Raw genomic sequence first — 18,230 nt, 5'->3', positions numbered from 1 at the left:
AATTCTGCATACAAGTGAAATCATATGGTATTTGTCTTTCTCTGACTATTTCGCTTAGCATTATCCTCTGCAGGTCCATCCATGTCATTGCATATGGCAAGGTTTCATTTCTTTTATGGCTGAATAGTGTTCCATGTTCACATTTACCACATCTTCTTTATCTATTCATAAATAGACATTTGGGCTACTTCCATATTTTAGCTATTATAATAATGCTGCAATAAACATGGAGGTGCATGTATCCCTTTGAATTAGTGTTTTTATATTGTTTGGGTAATACTCAGTAGTGAGATTGATGGATTATGGGGTAGTTCTATTTTTTAACTTTTGAGGAACCTCCATACTGCTATCCACAGTAGCTGCACCAGTTTGCATTCCCACCAACATTGCACAAGGGTATCTTTTTCTCCGCATCCTCACTAATACCTACTGTTTCTTTCTGTTGTTGATTTTATCCATGATGACAGGTGTGAGATGATATTTTATTGTAGTTTTATTTTGTATTTTCCTGATGATCAGTAATTTTGAGCATCTTTTCGTGTGTCTGTAGGCCATTTGTATGTCTTCTTTGGAGAAATGTCTGTTCATATCTTCTGTCATTTTTTGATTGGATTGTTTTTTAGGTATTGAGTTTTATAAGTATTTTATATATTATGAATATTAACCCTATATGGGATGCATCATTTGCAAATATCTTCACTCATTCAGTAGGTTGCCTTTTAGTTTTGTTGATTGTTGCTTTCACTGTGCAGAAACATTCATTTTGGGATGCCTGAGTGGCTCAGTTAATTAAATGGCTGCCTTCGGCTCAGATCATGAACTCAGGTCTTAGGATCCAGCCAGATGTCAGGTTCCTCGCTCAGTGAGGAGTTTGCTTCTTCCTCTTCCTCTGCCCCTCCCTCCCCTTGCTTATGCTTGCTTTCTCTCGAATAAATACATAAAATCTATTTTTTTAAAGGAACTTTTATTTTGATGTAGTCCCAATAGTTAATTTTTGTTTTTGTCTTCCTTGCCTCATGGGATTTATCTAGAAAAAAGTTGCTATAGTCAATGTTAGAAAAATTACTGCCTATCCTCTTTCTTAGGACTTTTATTTGTCTCCTGTCTCACATTTACATCTTTATTCCATTTTGAATTTATTTTTGCATATGGTGTAAGAAAGTGTCCAGTTTTCCCACATCATTTGTTGAAGAGTTTGTCTTTCTTATTGAATATTCTTTCCACTAAGATGAATTGATCATATAGTAGTGGGTTTATTTCTGGGTTTTCTGTTCTATTCCATTGATATATGTCTGTTTTTGTGTCAGTACCATACTGATTTGATTACTACAGCTTTGTAATATAACTTGAAGTTCAGAATTGTGATGGCTTCAGCTTGGATTTTCTAGGTTTTTTTTAAGGTTGCTTTGGCTATTAAGGGTTGTCTTTTGACATACACATTTTAGGATTGTTTGTTCTAGTTCTGTGAAAAATGCTGTTGGTATTGTGACACAGAATGCATTAAATGTGTGGACTGCTTTGGGTAGTATAAACATTTTAACAATATTTGTTCTTCCAATCCGTGAGCATGGAATGTCTTTCCATTTCTTTGTGTCCTTTTTAATTTCTTACATCAATGTTTTATAGTTTTCAGAGTATAGGTGTTTCACCTCTTTGGCTAGGTTTATTCCTGGGTATCTTACTATTTTTGATGCAATTGTAAATAGGATTTATTCCTTAATTTCTCTTTCTGCTGCTTCATTACCAGTGTATAGAGATACAGCAGATTTCTCTACATTGATTTTGTACCTTGTGTCTCTACCGAATTCATGTATAGTTCTAGCAGTTTTTTGGAGGAGTCTTTCAGGTTTTCAATATATAGTATCATATCATCTGCAGACAGTGAAAGATTTACTTCTTTCTTACTGATTTGGATGTCTTTTATTGCTTTTTATTGTCTGATTGCTGTGGCAAGGACTTCCAGTACTATGTTGAATGAAAGTGGTGAGAGTGGACATCCTTGTCTTGTTCTTGACTTTATGGAAAATGCTCTCAGTTTTTTTCCCACTGAGGATATTGTTAGCTGTGGATTTTTCATATATGGCTTTTATCATGGTGAGATATATTTTCTCTAAACACACTTTGTGGAGGGCTTTTATCATGAAAGGATGTTGTGTGTTGTCAAATGCTTTTTCTGCTTCTATTGAAATGATCATATGGTTCTTACCCTTTCTCTTATTGATGTGATGTATCACATTGATTGATTTGAGGATACTGAGCCATCTTTGCAACCCAGGAATAAATGCCACTTGATCTTGGTGAGTGGTTTTTTCTTTTTTTTTTATGTTTTGTTTGATTTGGTTTGCTAGTATTTTGTTAAGAATTTTTACATATAAGTTCAAGAGATATTGGCCTATAGTTCTTTTTTTGTGTAGTGTTTTTATCTGGTTCTGGTGTCAGTGTAATAGAATGAATTTGGAAGTTTTCCTTCCTTTTCTGTTTTTTGGAATGGTTTGAGTAGAATAGATACTAACTCTTTAAATTGATATATTCTACCTGTGAAGCTATCTGGTCTTGAACTTTTGTTTGTGGGGAGTTTTTTGATTACTGGTAATCAGTCTGTTCAAAATTTCTATTTCTTCCTGTTTCAGTATTGGCAGGTTTATCTTTCTAGGAATTTATCTACTTCTTCTAGGTTGTCCAATCTTTTGGCATATATTCTCTTATGATAACAATATTCATAATATTCTATTATATTTGTTTGTATTTCTGTGGTGTTGGTTGTTATTTCTCCTCTCTTATTTGTGATTTTATTTATTTGGGTATTTTCTCTTTTTTTCTTGATATGTTTGTCTAGAGGTATATAAATTTTATTGATTCTTTTTTTTTCAAAGAACCAGCTCCTGGTTTCACTGATGTGTTGTATTATTATTTTTTTAGTTTCTATATTATTTATTTATACTCTAATCTTTATTATTTCCTTCCTTCTGCTGGTTTTAGGTTTTGTTTTTATAGCTCTTTTAGGTGTAAGGGTAGATTATTTCTTTGAAATTTTTCTTGCTTCTTGAGGTAGACCTGGATTGGTATAAATTTCCCATTTTAGACCACTTTTGCTGCATCTGAGAGGTTTTAAACCATTGTGATTTCATTTTCATTTGTTTCCATGTAGTTTCTTATTTCTTCTTTTATTTTCTGGTTGGCCCATTTATTGTTTAGTAGTATGTCATTTAACATCGATGTATTTGTGGTCTTTCCAGAATTATTCTTGTAGTTGGCTTCCAGTGTCATAGCATTGTGGTCAGAAAATATGCATGGTATGACTTTGATCTTCTTGAATTTGTAGAGGTTTGTTTTGTGAGCTATTCTGGAGAATGTTCTGTGTGCACTTGAAAAGAATGTGCATTCTGCTGTTTTAGGATGGAATATTTTGAATATATCTGTTAAATCTCTCTGATCCAGTGTGTCATTCAAAGCTTTTCCTTCCTTGTTGATTTTTCTGTTTATATGATCTGTCTGTTGATATAAGAGGGACATTAATCCCCTACTATTATTGTATTATCATTGATTGATTAATTCATTTATGTGTGTTATTAACTGTTTTATGTATTGAAGTACTCCTATGATGGTTTCATGAATATTTACAATTGTTATATCTTCTTGTTGGATCATTCCTTTTATTATTATATAGTGTCATTCTTGTCTTTTGTTACAGTCTTTGTTTTAAAGTCTTTCTTGGGGCAGCCCCGGTGGTGCAGCGGTTTAGCGCCACCTGCAGCCCGGGGTGTGATCCTGGAGACCCCGGATCGAGTCCCATATCCGGTTCCCTGCATGGAGTCTGCTTCTCCCTCTGCCTGTGTCTCTGCCTCTCTCTCTCTCTCATGAATAAATAAAATCTTAAAAAAAAAAAGAAAAAATTAAAGTCTTTTTTGTCTGATATAAGTATTGCTATTCTTTTTAAATTCATTTGCCACACAGGTGTTTCTCCATCCTCTCATTTTCAATCTGCAGGTGTCTTTAGGACTAAAATGAGTCTCTTGGGGCACCTTAGTGGCTGAGTTGATTAAGTATCTGACTCTTGATTTCAGCTCAGGTCATGATCTCAGGGTACTGGGATCAAGCCCCAGGTAGGGCTTGGTGCTCAGAACAGAGTTTGTTTGAATTTCTCTCCCTCTGCCCCTGCTTACTCCTCCCTTGCATGCACTGCATGCACACACTCTCTCTCTATCTCTCTCTCAAGATAAACAAATAGATCTTTAAAAAATAAAATAAAATCAGTCTCTTGTAGGCAGCATGTAATTAGGTGATTTTTTTGTATCCATTCTGTCACTTTATGTTTTTTATTGGATCCTTAATTCCTTTTACATTCACAGTAATTATTGACAGATATGTTTTTATTGCCATGCTATTACTTGTTTTGTGCTTGTTTTTGAAGATTTTCTTTTATCTTTCCTTGTCTTTCTCTTTTATGTTTTGCTAATTTTCATTAGTGATATATTCAGACTTCTTTCTCTTTATTCTTTTCATATTTATTAGTTTTGATATATAGTTACCATTAAGCTTGTATATAACCTCTTCTGTGCATAGCAGCTATATTAATTTAATGGTTGTTTAAGTTTGAATTCATTCTTTTCTTTTTAGGTGTATATTAGTCCTTACATTTTAGGTATATGTTATTATATTTTAATACCCCGTTTTTGTTAGTTCCTTTACTGATATTTTTCAGAAATGTTCATTTTACTGCTCTTGTGTTTCCTATCTGTGTACTGTCACTTTAGTCTGTCCCTTCCGCTCAAGGAGTATCCTTTAATATTTCTTTCAAGGCTAGTTTAGTGGTTATGAACTCCTTTAGTTTTTATTTATCTGGGAAACTCTTATCTCCTTTTATTCCGAATGATAGCCTTGCTCAATAGAATATTCTTGGCTGCAGATCCTTTCCATTCAGCACATTGACTATATCATGCCACACTCTTCTGGCTTGCAAAGTTTCTGTTGGAAAATCTCCTGCTAGTTTAATGAGTTTCCCCTTGTAAATTAATGACTTCTTTAAGTCTTGCTGATTTTAAGATTTTTTATTTATCATGATATTTTTCCAATTTAACTGCAATATGTCTTGGTGGGGGTCTGCATTTGTTGATTTTCATGAGAGATCTCTGTGCCTCTTAGATCTGGTTATCTGTTTCCTTCTCTAGATTAGCCAAATTTTCAGCTACTATTTCCTCAAATAAAATTTCTGCTCCCTTATCTCTCTTATCTCCTGAGACTCCTATAATATGAATGCTATTATGTTTGATGAAATCTTTGAGTTTTCTAAGTCTATTCTTATATTGCATAATTATTTTCTCTTTCTTTTGTTCAGCTTGATTATGTTCCATTACTCTGTCTTCTAGATCTCTAATTTGTTCTACTGCTTCTTCTCTCCTGCTGTTAGTTCCATCAAGCAGGTTTCTCATTTTATTTATTGAGCTTTTATCTCTGCTGTGTTATTCCTTATCTCTATGTTAAGGGTCTCACTTAGGTCTTTCACTCCTTTCTCAAGTTCAAGTAGTATCCTTATGATTATTGCTTTAAATTCTCTATCAGGCATATTATTTATATCTATTTCACTTCTATCTTTGATTGTGGCCTTGTTCTGTTCTTTCATCTGGGATAAATTTTTCTGTCTCCTCATTTTGTCTGCCTCTCCATGCTTATTTCTGCATATTAAAATATCAACTGGGTCTTCTGCTCTTGAAAGTAATAACTATGAAGAAGAGGTCCTACAGTGCAATGTCCCAAAAACACCAGAATCTAGCACTTCAGGAGAGTATCATAAATGCAAAACAGTAAAATCTTTAAATTATAAGGACAATAAAATCTTCTCATTGATTACATTTTATATTTTGGGATGAGGTGAAGCAAATGTACTATAAAGCTTAAATATCAGAAAAGATGAAATCAGGAAATAGGTTAAAGAGGTACAGAATTTATATATTATGTAATAGGGAGAATATTTTGTTTTGAATTTTATATAAATAGCATAAAATATAATTCAATAATTATAAATGCAATATCAATAAGAATTAGTTAAAATGGATTCCTATGATAATAGTGATGATTCTTTCTCTTAGTACCTTCTTTCCCCAAATCTCTGGTAAAATAAAAACAAACTTAATCAACAACTCTTGCAATACCTAAAATACAATATCATAATGGATGTATAGTAGTCACTCCTTATATGCAGACTATACATTCTAAGACCTCCAGCAGATGCCTGAAAATGTTAATAGTACTGACTCCTACATATACTTTTTTTTCTATATGTATATTAATTACTATGATAGGTTTAATTTATAAATTGGGCAAAGGAAGAGATTAACAACAATAATGTATGGGAGCAAATTTTGACACCCAAAATGTCTCTTTGACATGTGAATAATTTTAGGCTAATTATTTTTAAGAAACAGAAGACCCAGGAATTTTTTTTACCTTCCCCTTAACCACCGAAAAGAATTCCTCTTCCTATTTTAGGAAGGAAGTTACCACCATAGATAACTACAGTGTAATATGAACAAGGTGTGGCAGACAGAGGGAAACCTAGCAAAATCAGTTTTTTAAAAAAAATTCCTCTTTGCTCCATTGTTTCTATGTGACCTAGTAACTATTTGTTTACTATCTACTCTTTTTCATCTCCCTATGAATTGCTTTATCTCCCTTTGAAGTCCAGAACCCTTCTCAGTTCTCCTTAGTTCGTGATAATACATATACCTCATGCCTGATAGCCTTTACCATCTCTCATATTTATGTGGATTCCCCATATATAATTAAATTTGTCTGTCTCCTATTAATCTGTCTCAAGTCAATTTAATTCTTAGGTCAGCCAAAATAATTTTGAAGGGTAGAGGAAAAATATGTCCTTCCCAACAATAACTGTTAATAAAATAGAACAATTATAATAATATACTCTAATAAAAGTTATGTGGATGTGAGCTCCTTCTCTCAGAAAATTTTAATACACTCTATTTACCTAGTTCTTATGATGATGATCTGAGATGATAAAATATCTAGGAGGTCCACCACAAAGACACTGTGAAGCATTGTGATGTCATCTTAGATATTGACCTAACAATATATCAGAAGGAGGATCATCTGCTTCCTGACCCAGGTTGACCATGGTAACTAAAATTATGGGTAACCTAGAGGAGGAGCTGCTGTCTGTAAAACACCTGTTAATTGGCCAGCTAGTGAGTATTTAATTCTTGTAGCATAATACAGTGTTCCTCACTATGTTTTAGAACAGCTATTGTCAAAGTTTGTTCTCTGGACCAGGAGCATCACCATCACCTGGAGAATTTTGGAAATGTAAATTATTAGATCCTGCCCCAGATTACCTGAAAAAGTAACTCTGGAATGTGGGACAATCAATGTTTGTTTTAATAAGACCTTAGGTTATTCCAATGCATTCTAAATCTTGAGAGCCTTTACTCTAAAACACTAAATTATCATTCCTAGTACAGAATATTACTATTATGAGTACATGATTAGCTAAGTTTATAGCAATTTATATGAAATGTTGGTTAGAATGTTAATATAGATTAATAATAAAAGATAGGTTTCCTGAACACCGCTTACTGTTTGGGTTAAAAAATTCTTAGCCATGTAATAGTATACTATGGGCAATTGTACTGTTTCTTACTGTTATTGTCCTTATCAGTACAATGGGAAATAATAAAATGTAACTTATTGAGTTAATGGATTCATGTCTCTTTGAAAAGGGCCTGGCACAGAAAATGAGAGATGACACCAATTTTAGAATCAGACACTAACTGCTACAAGTGTCTATCCAAATATACCTTTTTCCCAACCAATTGGTAATACTTTAATTAGTACTGCAGGATTTTTAAATATTTTATTAAATAATTTAGACATAGCAAAAATTAAAAAGTAAGATAGCAGAAATTCATCACACTACTTAGGATAAATAATATTAGCCTTATAAATAAAATCCCCAGAAATTCTTACAGATCACATTCACATCTTTCCTCACCCCAAATTAGTGGATGTTTTGAACATTTACTTTACAATCTCTATTCATTTCTGAATATATCTAATCAGTACCTTTGAAGTATCTTTTTGTATATTTGTTTAATTTTTTTTTGCTTCTTTTTTTTTAATTTTTATTTATTTATGATAGTCACAGAGAGAGAGAGAGAGGCAGAGATACAGGCAGAGGGAGAAGCAGGCTCCATGCACCGCGAGCCTGATGTGGGATTCAATCCCGGGTCTCCAGGATCACACCCTGGGCCAAAGGCAGGCGCCAAACCGCTGCGCCACCCAGGGATCCCAATTTTTTTTTTTTAATTTTTATTTATTTATGATAGTCACAGAGAGAGAGAGAGAGGCAGAGACACAGGCAGAGGGAGAATTTTTGCTTCTTTATAAGTAGACTGCCTTTCCCCTCTGCCTAATATGAATAGCTTTTCTATCTCCTTTGGTATTATAAATTTTTACTACAATTTGGGTAAAGTTTTTCTTTTGTTTGTTTTATTTATTTGCTTGTTTTTCTTGGTTTTACTACATGACATTATCATTTATAAGAAATATATTTTGGACCTTGTCCTTGTTCCTGGCTCAGAGTAAAACCCTTGGAATTTCCTAAGGGGTAAGAGATAAAAGTGTTTTTTTTTTTTATGTTAATGAGTGACTTTTGGGATACCCTAGGTAACCTAAGGATGGGTATTGATTGCCAGGGGAAGCAACGATGATGTTGATTGAGACTTCTCTCCAGAGAGAGGAGAGAGGCTGGAGGTAGAATCTAAGGCAAATAGCTAGTGATTTAATCAATTGTGCCTAAGTAGGGAAGCTTCCATAAAAAGCCAGAAGGATGAGACTAAAAGAGCTTCTGGGTTGGTGAGTACTTGGAAATTCCAGGAGAATGGTGTAAGGAGAGGGAGTAGATTTCCTGTGCCTATTTCCATATATCTTTACCATTGTATCTCTTCCATCTGTTTATTTCTAAATTCTGTGAGCCATTCTAGCAAATTAATGGAACCCAAGGAGGGGGCTTTTGAAGCCTCCAGTCTATAGCTGGTAAATCAGAAGCCCAGGTGATAACCTAGACTTGCAATCAATTTTTGAAGTGGGAAGGGGAGGCTAACTTGTGAGATTGATCCTGATCCCTTAACCTATTGGGATTTGATGTCATCTCCAAGCAGATAGTGTCAGAATTGCATTGTAGGACATGCTGCTGGTTTCAGAGAATTCCTTGGTGGTGTGGATAAAAAATACGTGATAGAACTGGCATCATCATTATACAGTATGAATCCTAAAAATAAGATTCATGCTTTTATTCAGTTTCTGACTTATCAGCCTTTATGCTGATAAATGCTACATAAATAATACTTCTTCCCTCTTTCTTTTTCCGAATTGTATTTTTTCAGAATGTTAGTGGAAGTACCTTAGACCCTATTCAGTTCTCTAACTCTGAACTCATTTCAGCTTTCAGAATTTTCATCTCTTACCTTTCTTTTACATGTGGAGTAATGTGCTGAGATCTGTTTTCCAATACACTGATTTTCTTTCAGCTAGTTATGCATAGTCTTCAGATTTAACTACTGATTGAACTTTTAAATTCAGTGGATATGTTTTTCATTTCTACAAATTCTATTCAGTTAATTTTAAAACAGTCTTATAACATTTTATGGTTTCTTGTTCCTTGCTCACATTATCAATTCTGTATTTAACTTTTAATATTTAATTATATTTTATAGCTTGTGTATGCTAATTTAAATTTCAAAGACTCACTTTTGAAATTATATATATTATATATTTATATATAAATGTATATTATATAATTAATTCAATTTATATAATTATTATATATAATATATAGTTATGTATTTATTTGAGATAGAGCAAGCATGAGCTGGGGGTAAGGGGCAGAGGGCAATATCTAAGCAGATTCCTATTGAGCCCAGAAGCCAGCCTGGGATTCATCTCCAAGCCATGAGATCAAGACCTGAGCCAAAACCAAGAATCAGATACATAACTTACTGAGCCACCCAGGTGCCCCAATTATATTTTTAAGACGCTCAATTATGACTTTGTCTCATGTTTTGAAATTGGGGCTGGCCATCAGATATTTGGATGATCTTAATCAGTAGGAATTCCTGGGATCTGGGTAGATAGGTTTTGCTGCTGCCAGCTGCTGTAGTGTGTCAACCAACAAAATACAAAACTGCATGCTGCAAAATAAAGTGTGTGCATTTCTTTGGGGTCTTAGGGATTGCAATCTGCAAGACACAGAACTGACAGAAATCAAAGTGTGCTCCAGAGAGATAGAGGAGGTTAGAGTTATTCATTTGTTTTTGTTTGTTTGTTTGGTTGGTTTTTGTTTTTGTTTTTTTTGGCTTTTTTGTTTGTTTGTTTGTTTTAGAGAGGGAGGGAAAGGAGTGTGGGAACAGCAGAGGGAAAGAGAGAATCTTAAACAGGCTCCTTGCCTAGCAGGGAGCCCCATGTGGAGCCCAACAGGGGCTCCAGGCAGGGCTTTGAGAGAGGCTCCCTCTCACAACCCTGAGATCATGACCTGAGCTGAAATCAAAAGTCAGTGGCTTAATCACTGAGCCACTCAGGCGCCTCACAGAGGTAGAGTTTTTAAAGAGGACAGAGGGAATTTATGTTTTGAATGAAGTGTGATTGGTCCTGTGTACTAGGACACAGTTATCCTACTCTCTGTGTGATTGGTTGCCAGGGCCAGTGCTAGGCAGCAAGTCCATTTATGTCCATTCTAACGTGCAGCAGACCCCTTGGCTTTGGCTGAGTTCAGCAATGATTTCTAGAATTTGATATAAAGACATGCATAAGTTCCACTTCTCTAATGGCATCTCTGGTCCATTTAAAAATAACTTTCGAAAAAAAAAAAAAAAAACCCTCTTAGCCATCATTGCTCCATTTTGAGTCGCTCACAGGTTCCCACCAACATGGAAACACTTTAAAGCTGTTCGTTGACCTACATTTTCCATTAGAAGTTCAAAATCTAAATATGAGTGAGAGCACAGATATAGTTTCATATTCTCTTCAGAGGATAATCTCCTTCCCCCTCAGCTAAGACTAATAAAGATCTCATTTTATCCTTTTAGTAGTGGGTGGATTTTTAAAGCTTTACCCTTTCATTGAGCTTGTATCCCTTTGAAGTCGATGATTTCTGAAGAGCCATCGTTCTGACTTCTCACCTTATGATACTGTCGTAAAGGACTTAGGAGATCATAATGCTTTGTCTCCCTTACTCTGGGCTGCTGTTAGGACTATGGAATCAGCAAACTTCTTTGGAGAGTCCCCATTTCAAGTTGTTTCTGACAACTTTTCTCTGGTTCTTTCTTTGCTTTTGGTTTCTGAGATCTTCCTTGATTTTATTGCAAGCTTCCAAAACAAAACAAAACAAAAAAATGTTTGTTGTATTTTGTCCAGCCCTAGTAGTTTTAGGGGATGGTTTTTTTTAGGGGGGAAGGATTTTTCTTTTTCAGATTGTGTAAATATTCTTGAAATCAGTAACTGAATTTATTATTTTTTTCTCCTTCTGAATCTAAAATAAAATATTCCATTACATAATACTAAGGTAGAAAATATTTTTATGTGGATCCTATTCATCAAAATAATTTTCCCAATTAAAATTATTTTCAATTATAAAGCTTTTTTAAGAGATATTAAAGTGATACATTTTTATGAAAAAGTTATATCTCATTTTAATGCTGTATAAGGGAATGGAAAATATTAGTTTATTGCTAAACATTAAAATACCAAGCTATGGCAATAAAACCAATGAATTTAAAAGGAAAACCTTAATTTCACAATATTTAGTTTTACGGTGAAATGTATTATTCCAGAAGGCAACATATGAACATTAAAAAAGAAAATTCCCTGCAGAGTGAATCAATAACACTTAGAAGCCATCTTGATAGAACATTTTGCAATTAGCTGTTGTTGAACTTAGGCTTTGTTTTATTTTCTCCAGTTTCAAATATTACAATAATAGTAATAATGCTTTTCACTTATATGATTATTTATAATTTATAAAACACTTTTCCTTTATTTTTAATTTAACTTTCATAATCTCAAAGAGAGAAAATCACATTTTTATCTCCAAAATTTTTAAAGATCAAACTGAGACTCAGAAAATATGTGCCTTTCATGATTTATCATGATTTTTTTAATTTTTAATTTTATTTTTTATTATTTTTTTAAAGATTTTATTTATTTATTCATGAGACACACAGAGAGAGAGAGAGGCAGAGACACAGGCAGAGGGAGAAGCAGGCTCCATGCAGGTAGCCCGACGCGGGACTCGATCCCTGGTCCTCCAGATCATGCCCTGGGCTGAAGGTGGTGCCAAACCGCTGAGCCACCGGGCTACCCATATCATGATTTTTTAAAAAAGATTTTTAAATTTATTCATGAGAGACACAGAAAGAGAGGCAGAGACATAGGCAGAGGGGGAAGCCGACTCTTCACAGGTGCCTGATGCGAGACTTGATCCCAAGTCCCAGAATCATGACTTGAGCCAAAGACAGACACTCCACCGCTGCACCACCCAGGTGTCCCTGATTTATCATGATTTTAAACAGAAGAGTATGGGGCACCTGAGTGGATCAGTGGTTGAGCATCTACCTTTGGCTCAGATCATGATTCCGGGGTCCTGGGATCGAGTATCGAGTCCTATATCAGGCTCCTCAAGAGGGAGCCTGCTTCTCCCTCTGCCTATGTCTCTACCTCTCTTTGTCTCTCATGAATAAATATATAAAATCTTTAAAAATAAATAAATAAACAGAAGAGTGCAGATCCAAACTGGATCTTCTTAACTCTTGTCCATCATACTTACAGTTCTAATTTGCATTTTTTAAAAAACTTTATATTTTTATGTGACAGAAAGACAGAAAGAGCATGTGAGGTAGGCAGGGTGGCAGGCAGAAGGAGAAGGAGAAGCAAACTCCCCACTGAGCAGGTAACCAGAAGCCTGCTTTATCCCAGGACCCTGAGCTCATGACCTGAGCAGAGGCAGATGCTTAACTGACCGAGCCACCCAGGAGGCCCCTAATTTATATTTTTAATGGGATTTAAGAATACTTAAAGAGTCTCTTTTTAATACAAAATGCCAACTTTTTAAAAAAATACATATTACGTATTTCAGTCAAAGAGTACAGCAACATGGGCTGCCTCAAGTAAAAATATTTCCTTTATATTTAACAATAAAGCCTATTTACAGAACTGTGAGTCTGTTGTGATGAAGGATATTTCATCAACACAATCACACTCAATTTCAGTGTGCTGTGCTGTGAAGATTTTAGCTGTATTTTATCTTTTCTACAGACAAGTGGTTCTTTTAGAAGTAAATTATTCTCGACACAAATAAAATGTCAGAGTGTTTGATATTTCTTTTGTCCCTCTTAACTGTGTCAGGTGCTTCAGTAAAGGACAGGAAATCTGGATTTAATTTTCTTGATCTTGCTTTTAATTCCAGTGTAGGCATTGCATGCACCTGCTCACATAGTAACTACCCTAGGCAGTGATAGAGCAGCTTCCTGGTGAGGCAAGGACAGAGGACATTCCTCATACTTCAGTAAGAGATCTGGGGAAATGAGCTCCTTGAAAGCCAAGAGCAAAAGCCTTCACCCCAGATACTTATACATTTACTAGAAAGAGACATTCAGCAATTTTTTAAAGGTATCTGGACAGAATATTTATGTTTTAGGAAAAGTAACTTCATGAAGAAAACTTAACTAATAGTGATTAGTCTATAATACCACCTTGTCAATCATTTAAGGGGTGATCCAGCAGCATTGGTATAACCTGAAAACTTGATCCACGATCTTGGGCATCTCTACAGATCCATCAAATCTGTACAGATCCATCAAATCTGTATTCTAATCTTCATTTAAATTACATGCATATTAAAATTTGAGAGTGTTGCTACAAGATGATTTCGGGCATGGATTTTATTAGTAGTAAATCGTTTTCAAACACTCTCCCTAGTATATATTAAATAACTTAATTTCCTAAAAAAAAAAAGAAAAAAGAAAAACTACTTCATTTTTATACCTTATACATATCCTTTTTAATTCATTTTCTGTCCTTTTTTAAAAGATTTTTAAAATTTATTTATTCATTTGAGAGAGAGAAATAGAGCAAGTGAACACAGTGAGGGGAGGGGCAGAGGGAGAAGGAGAGGCAGGCTCCACACCGAGCAGGGAGCCCTATGTGGTACTTGATTCCAGGACCCTGGGATCATGACCTGAGCTGAAGGCAGACACTTAACCAACTGAGCCACTCAGGAGTCCCTTCAATCCTTTTTCTAGTAATGAGTTGTAATAGTTACTTCCATATTGAAAGGAATTTTTTTCTGTGTAATACCCTTCCTTAAATTGAAAAACAGTTCCCCAATTTAATGCATCTCCTAAATGTCAAGCTCCATGCAGGCAAAGTTTCTCTTTCACAATTTCTGATATATCTCAGTTGAATAGTGTGTTGCCTATTTCAAAGCACATGGTCAGGAAATATTAAAATACTTGTGAAAAAAAGAAATATACCATTGACTAATGTTATTATTTCCTAGAAGCAGTTTGGGGAATGTCCTAGACCTTTCAGATTTTTTGTTATGATTTGTAATGTATGTTTAAATTTTTATGTTATAAAAGTTGCATGAAGTTTCTTAAGTATTTTTTCTTATGTAGGTATTGACAACTATTCCATTTTACATTTACTTGTTTGACATAATATTATCTTAAATATTCAAATTATTTTTTACAGGATTTATTTATTTATTTTAGAGGGGTGGGGGCAGAGGGAGAGAGAGTCCCAAGCAGATTCCATGCTGAGTGTAAAGCCCAAAACTGGGCTCCATCTCACATCCCCAAGATCATGACTTGAGCTGAAATCAAGAGTCTCACGCTTAACCAATGGCACCATGCTGGTGCCACTAAATATTTATGTTTTTAACTCATATAGAATAAGGTAATTTTTTATACTTCAGATGGCATCATATATATTTTGTTTATTTTAACAGCAGATTAAATTTACATTTCATTAGTAAGGAATCAAGAGGAGAGTGCAATTATATGGCATCTTTTGTGAGCTCATAAGGAGGTCTCATATGGTTCCAGTGTGATAATTGCTCATTGGCATACAGGGTGGTTTGGGGTTTTGCGGCCATACTATTTTGGGAATACTTGCATGCATGCATAATAGTTCTACTCACAAAGGAACCATAATTTCTAATCTAACTGCCTGTTGCTTACAGAAAGGTTTGTATTTATAATACTCTTAATACATAATCTGATGGCAGCTTTTAACTACATTTCCCTTCCCAGGACTTTGGTTAAAAATTTGCTTCATTTTTAAGATGTAAGAATTAAACTGTATTTACTCTAAGAGAAAACTCAAGTTTGTCTCATATCTGTATTATCCAGTGAGGTGCTCTTTGAAGATTATTTTCTTAGCAGTAAATTGCCTTCATATCAACTTGACATTGAATCACTTCAGATCATAAACTCATTATTTGATTATTAATATAAATAGTTACAAGCCACTGACAGAAAATGCCTCCTCAAAGTGTTCGGGCATGTGTACACCAGTGCAGTTTAGAAAAATGCAGCCTAGAGTGGCTGGTAAAATGCAGACTCTGATCAACATGTCTGGGTAAAGTCCTGGGATTTTCAGGTGAGGTCAGTGTTGCTATTCTGCAGAGCACACTTTGGAAAGATTTTAGAAAACATGTAAGTAAAACAGTAACACAAAAGAATTTCCTCAATCTCATTTACATTACCTATATGATTTCTTAGGATCATACTGGGTGCCCCTATGAATATGCTGTTCCTTCTCTCCCCATCTAATTATTCACAATGTTAAATATCATTACTGCCCTACTTAAATGTGGACTATTCACATTTACTTTGAAAACTACTTCTGCCTTCAAAAATTTTCCCAAAATGGTCTTTTAAAAATAACATATTGACTCTTACATATAAAATTCAATAGATTTTTTTTTTTTTGTATTTTTCAGTGCTTGATTTTTTTTTTCTTCTGAAATGCATATGTGACAGGCTAAAGACCGCTTCTTTCTTGAAACTCCCTTGGCCTCCACTACTTGGATATTTCTTTGTTCTCCTCCTCACATTTTGATAATGACTTCCCAGTGGCTTTCTCTGGAATTCTAAAAATGGTCATTGAATATCAGGTCTTCCTTTAAAAAAGACATTTGGAATCCCTGGGTGGCGCAGCGGGTTGGCGCCTGCCTTTGGCCCAGGGCGTGATCCTGGACACCCGAGATCGAATCCCACATCCGGCTCCCGGTGCATGGAGCCTGCTTCTCCCTCTGCCTATGTCTTCATTCATTTGGCTTCAGCTATCTTCTGCACATTGATGGTTTCTCAATATCGAACACATAAAGTATCCAAAGCTGAATTTTGTGCCTGGATCTACAGCCCTCACCAAACTTTATCTCTTTTATTTCCGTTGCAAATGTTTTCAGCACAATTTGCTTAATTCTTATTGTTCCACATCAATAAGTAGTCCTTGACTTGACCACTTTTTATAAAAGATTTTATTGGGCAGCCCCGGTGGCGCAGCGGTTAGCGCCTCCTGCAGCCCAGGGCGTGATACTGGAGACCCTGGATCACGTCCAAAGTCAGGCTCTCTGCATGGAGCCTGCTCCTCCCTCTGCCTGTGTCTCTGCCTCTCTCTCTCTCTCTCTCTCTCTCTCTCTCTCTCTGTGTGTCTCTATGAATGAATAAATAAAATCTTAAAGAAAAAAAAAAGATTTTATTTATTTATTTGAGACAGAGAGCACAAGCAGGGGGAGCCGCAGAGGGAGAGGGAGAAGCAGGCTCCCCACTGAGCAGGAAGCCCAACACAGGGTTCAATCCTAGGATATTGGGATCATGACCAGAGCATAAGGCAGATGCTTAACTGACTGAGCCACTCAGGCTCCCCTCAACTTGACCACCTTTTAAAGTTTCCTGTCACTTTCTATAAATAACTCCTTTTAAATAGTCCACAAGGCATTTCCCCATCTTTATCATTCCTGAAATGCATACTTTCATTATTTATTTTGGTACACTGCAGTTAACTTTTAACTGGCCTCCCTATGCCTTATTACCCAGGGCTAATCATTTTATATTGTCACAACTCCAGTGTTTCTGATTCGAAAACTAACTTTGGATTCCTTTTTAAAAGTAATTCTATGTATGTCCCAACTATTTCAGAATAGAATATCTTGAAAACCCTTAAAATTTGCACCATTCATAATTAAAATCTCTTCCTTTTGATTCATTCTTCACCTCTTGCCCTACTCACATCCAACTTCTAAGTATAACAAGCTTTGAGAAATCTTACCTTGATCATTCCTTTTGCTCTCTGAGGTACCACTTACAATATCATGGTTTCAAGTTTTTATATCTGTTTCCTTCTATTTCCTATAATCATATTCAGGATTGTCTTCAGTTTCAAGAATAATGTTGGATGTAGAAAAAGCAATTTAAAAATGTTATTGACTAAAAGATATAAATTCTTTCTTATGGCAAAATTAACATTTCTAAAATGACTTTTTGAATGGAAGGGACATAAAGACTGTGAATTTGAACTTCTATTCTTAATCTTTTATGACAATTTAACTAGTACTTTTGTGATTCATTTTCTATTTCTAAGAATAATAATGATGTAGCTGCTGGTTACTGTTCAGTTACTATTTAAAACACTTTATTTATATGGGACTCTTTCTCAATTGGTAAAAGTTGCTAGGGACAGAAACCAAACTCAACCTGTATTATTTGAAACAAAACAAAATGAAAGACCTACAGTTAATGGCCATGAAATAAAGCAACACAAGGAATTTATATACATATCAATGTGGTTCAAATATCATTAGTCTCATGCCCTACCTCACATACACCAAGATATACTTACCCCTCGCTCTCTCACACATACACAGAGACCTCATAACACACACACACATGTTCCTCTCTGCTTTTACTTTTGCTTTTCAATATTCCTGTCATGAAAATCTTCTTAAGGTAACAATACCCCCCCCATGTTTTCTTCTACCTAGTATTTCTTCTTTGTGTCATACCCCTTTCCTGAAGATTGACTTGCTTCTAAGCAATTGAATGAGACAAAATGATGGAATGTAGAGATTACATGTACAGGATTACATTATATAAGATTGTAATGCCCATAATGGGAAGAGAGTCTCCCTTGCTCATTTAATGAAGGAAACAGATATGTTGGGG

General features: G+C 35.0%; 2 long non-coding RNA genes across 33 annotated transcripts in view; one reads left to right on the top strand and one right to left on the bottom strand.

The window, feature by feature from the left end:
* Positions 1–7,112, bottom strand: part of LOC144301786 (uncharacterized) — a 48,777-nt gene extending 41,665 nt beyond the window's left edge. For all 17 annotated transcript variants that reach the window (XR_013368660.1, XR_013368670.1, XR_013368659.1 and 14 more), the window contains exon 1: positions 6,983–7,112. This is a non-coding gene — a long non-coding RNA (uncharacterized LOC144301786). The remainder of the gene's footprint in view (positions 1–6,982) is intronic.
* The window catches only part of LOC144301784 (uncharacterized), a 242,908-nt gene continuing 231,754 nt past the window's right edge, over positions 7,077–18,230 (top strand). For all 16 annotated transcript variants that reach the window (XR_013368647.1, XR_013368645.1, XR_013368649.1 and 13 more), the window contains exon 1: positions 7,077–7,199. This is a non-coding gene — a long non-coding RNA (uncharacterized LOC144301784). The remainder of the gene's footprint in view (positions 7,200–18,230) is intronic.

Source organism: Canis aureus, chromosome 30, assembly GCF_053574225.1.
Source record: "Canis aureus isolate CA01 chromosome 30, VMU_Caureus_v.1.0, whole genome shotgun sequence".
In the NCBI taxonomy this organism is placed as follows: domain Eukaryota; kingdom Metazoa; phylum Chordata; class Mammalia; order Carnivora; family Canidae; genus Canis; species Canis aureus.
The sequence above is the reverse complement of the archived record's forward strand: the minus strand, read 5'-3'. Positions and strand labels throughout refer to the sequence as shown.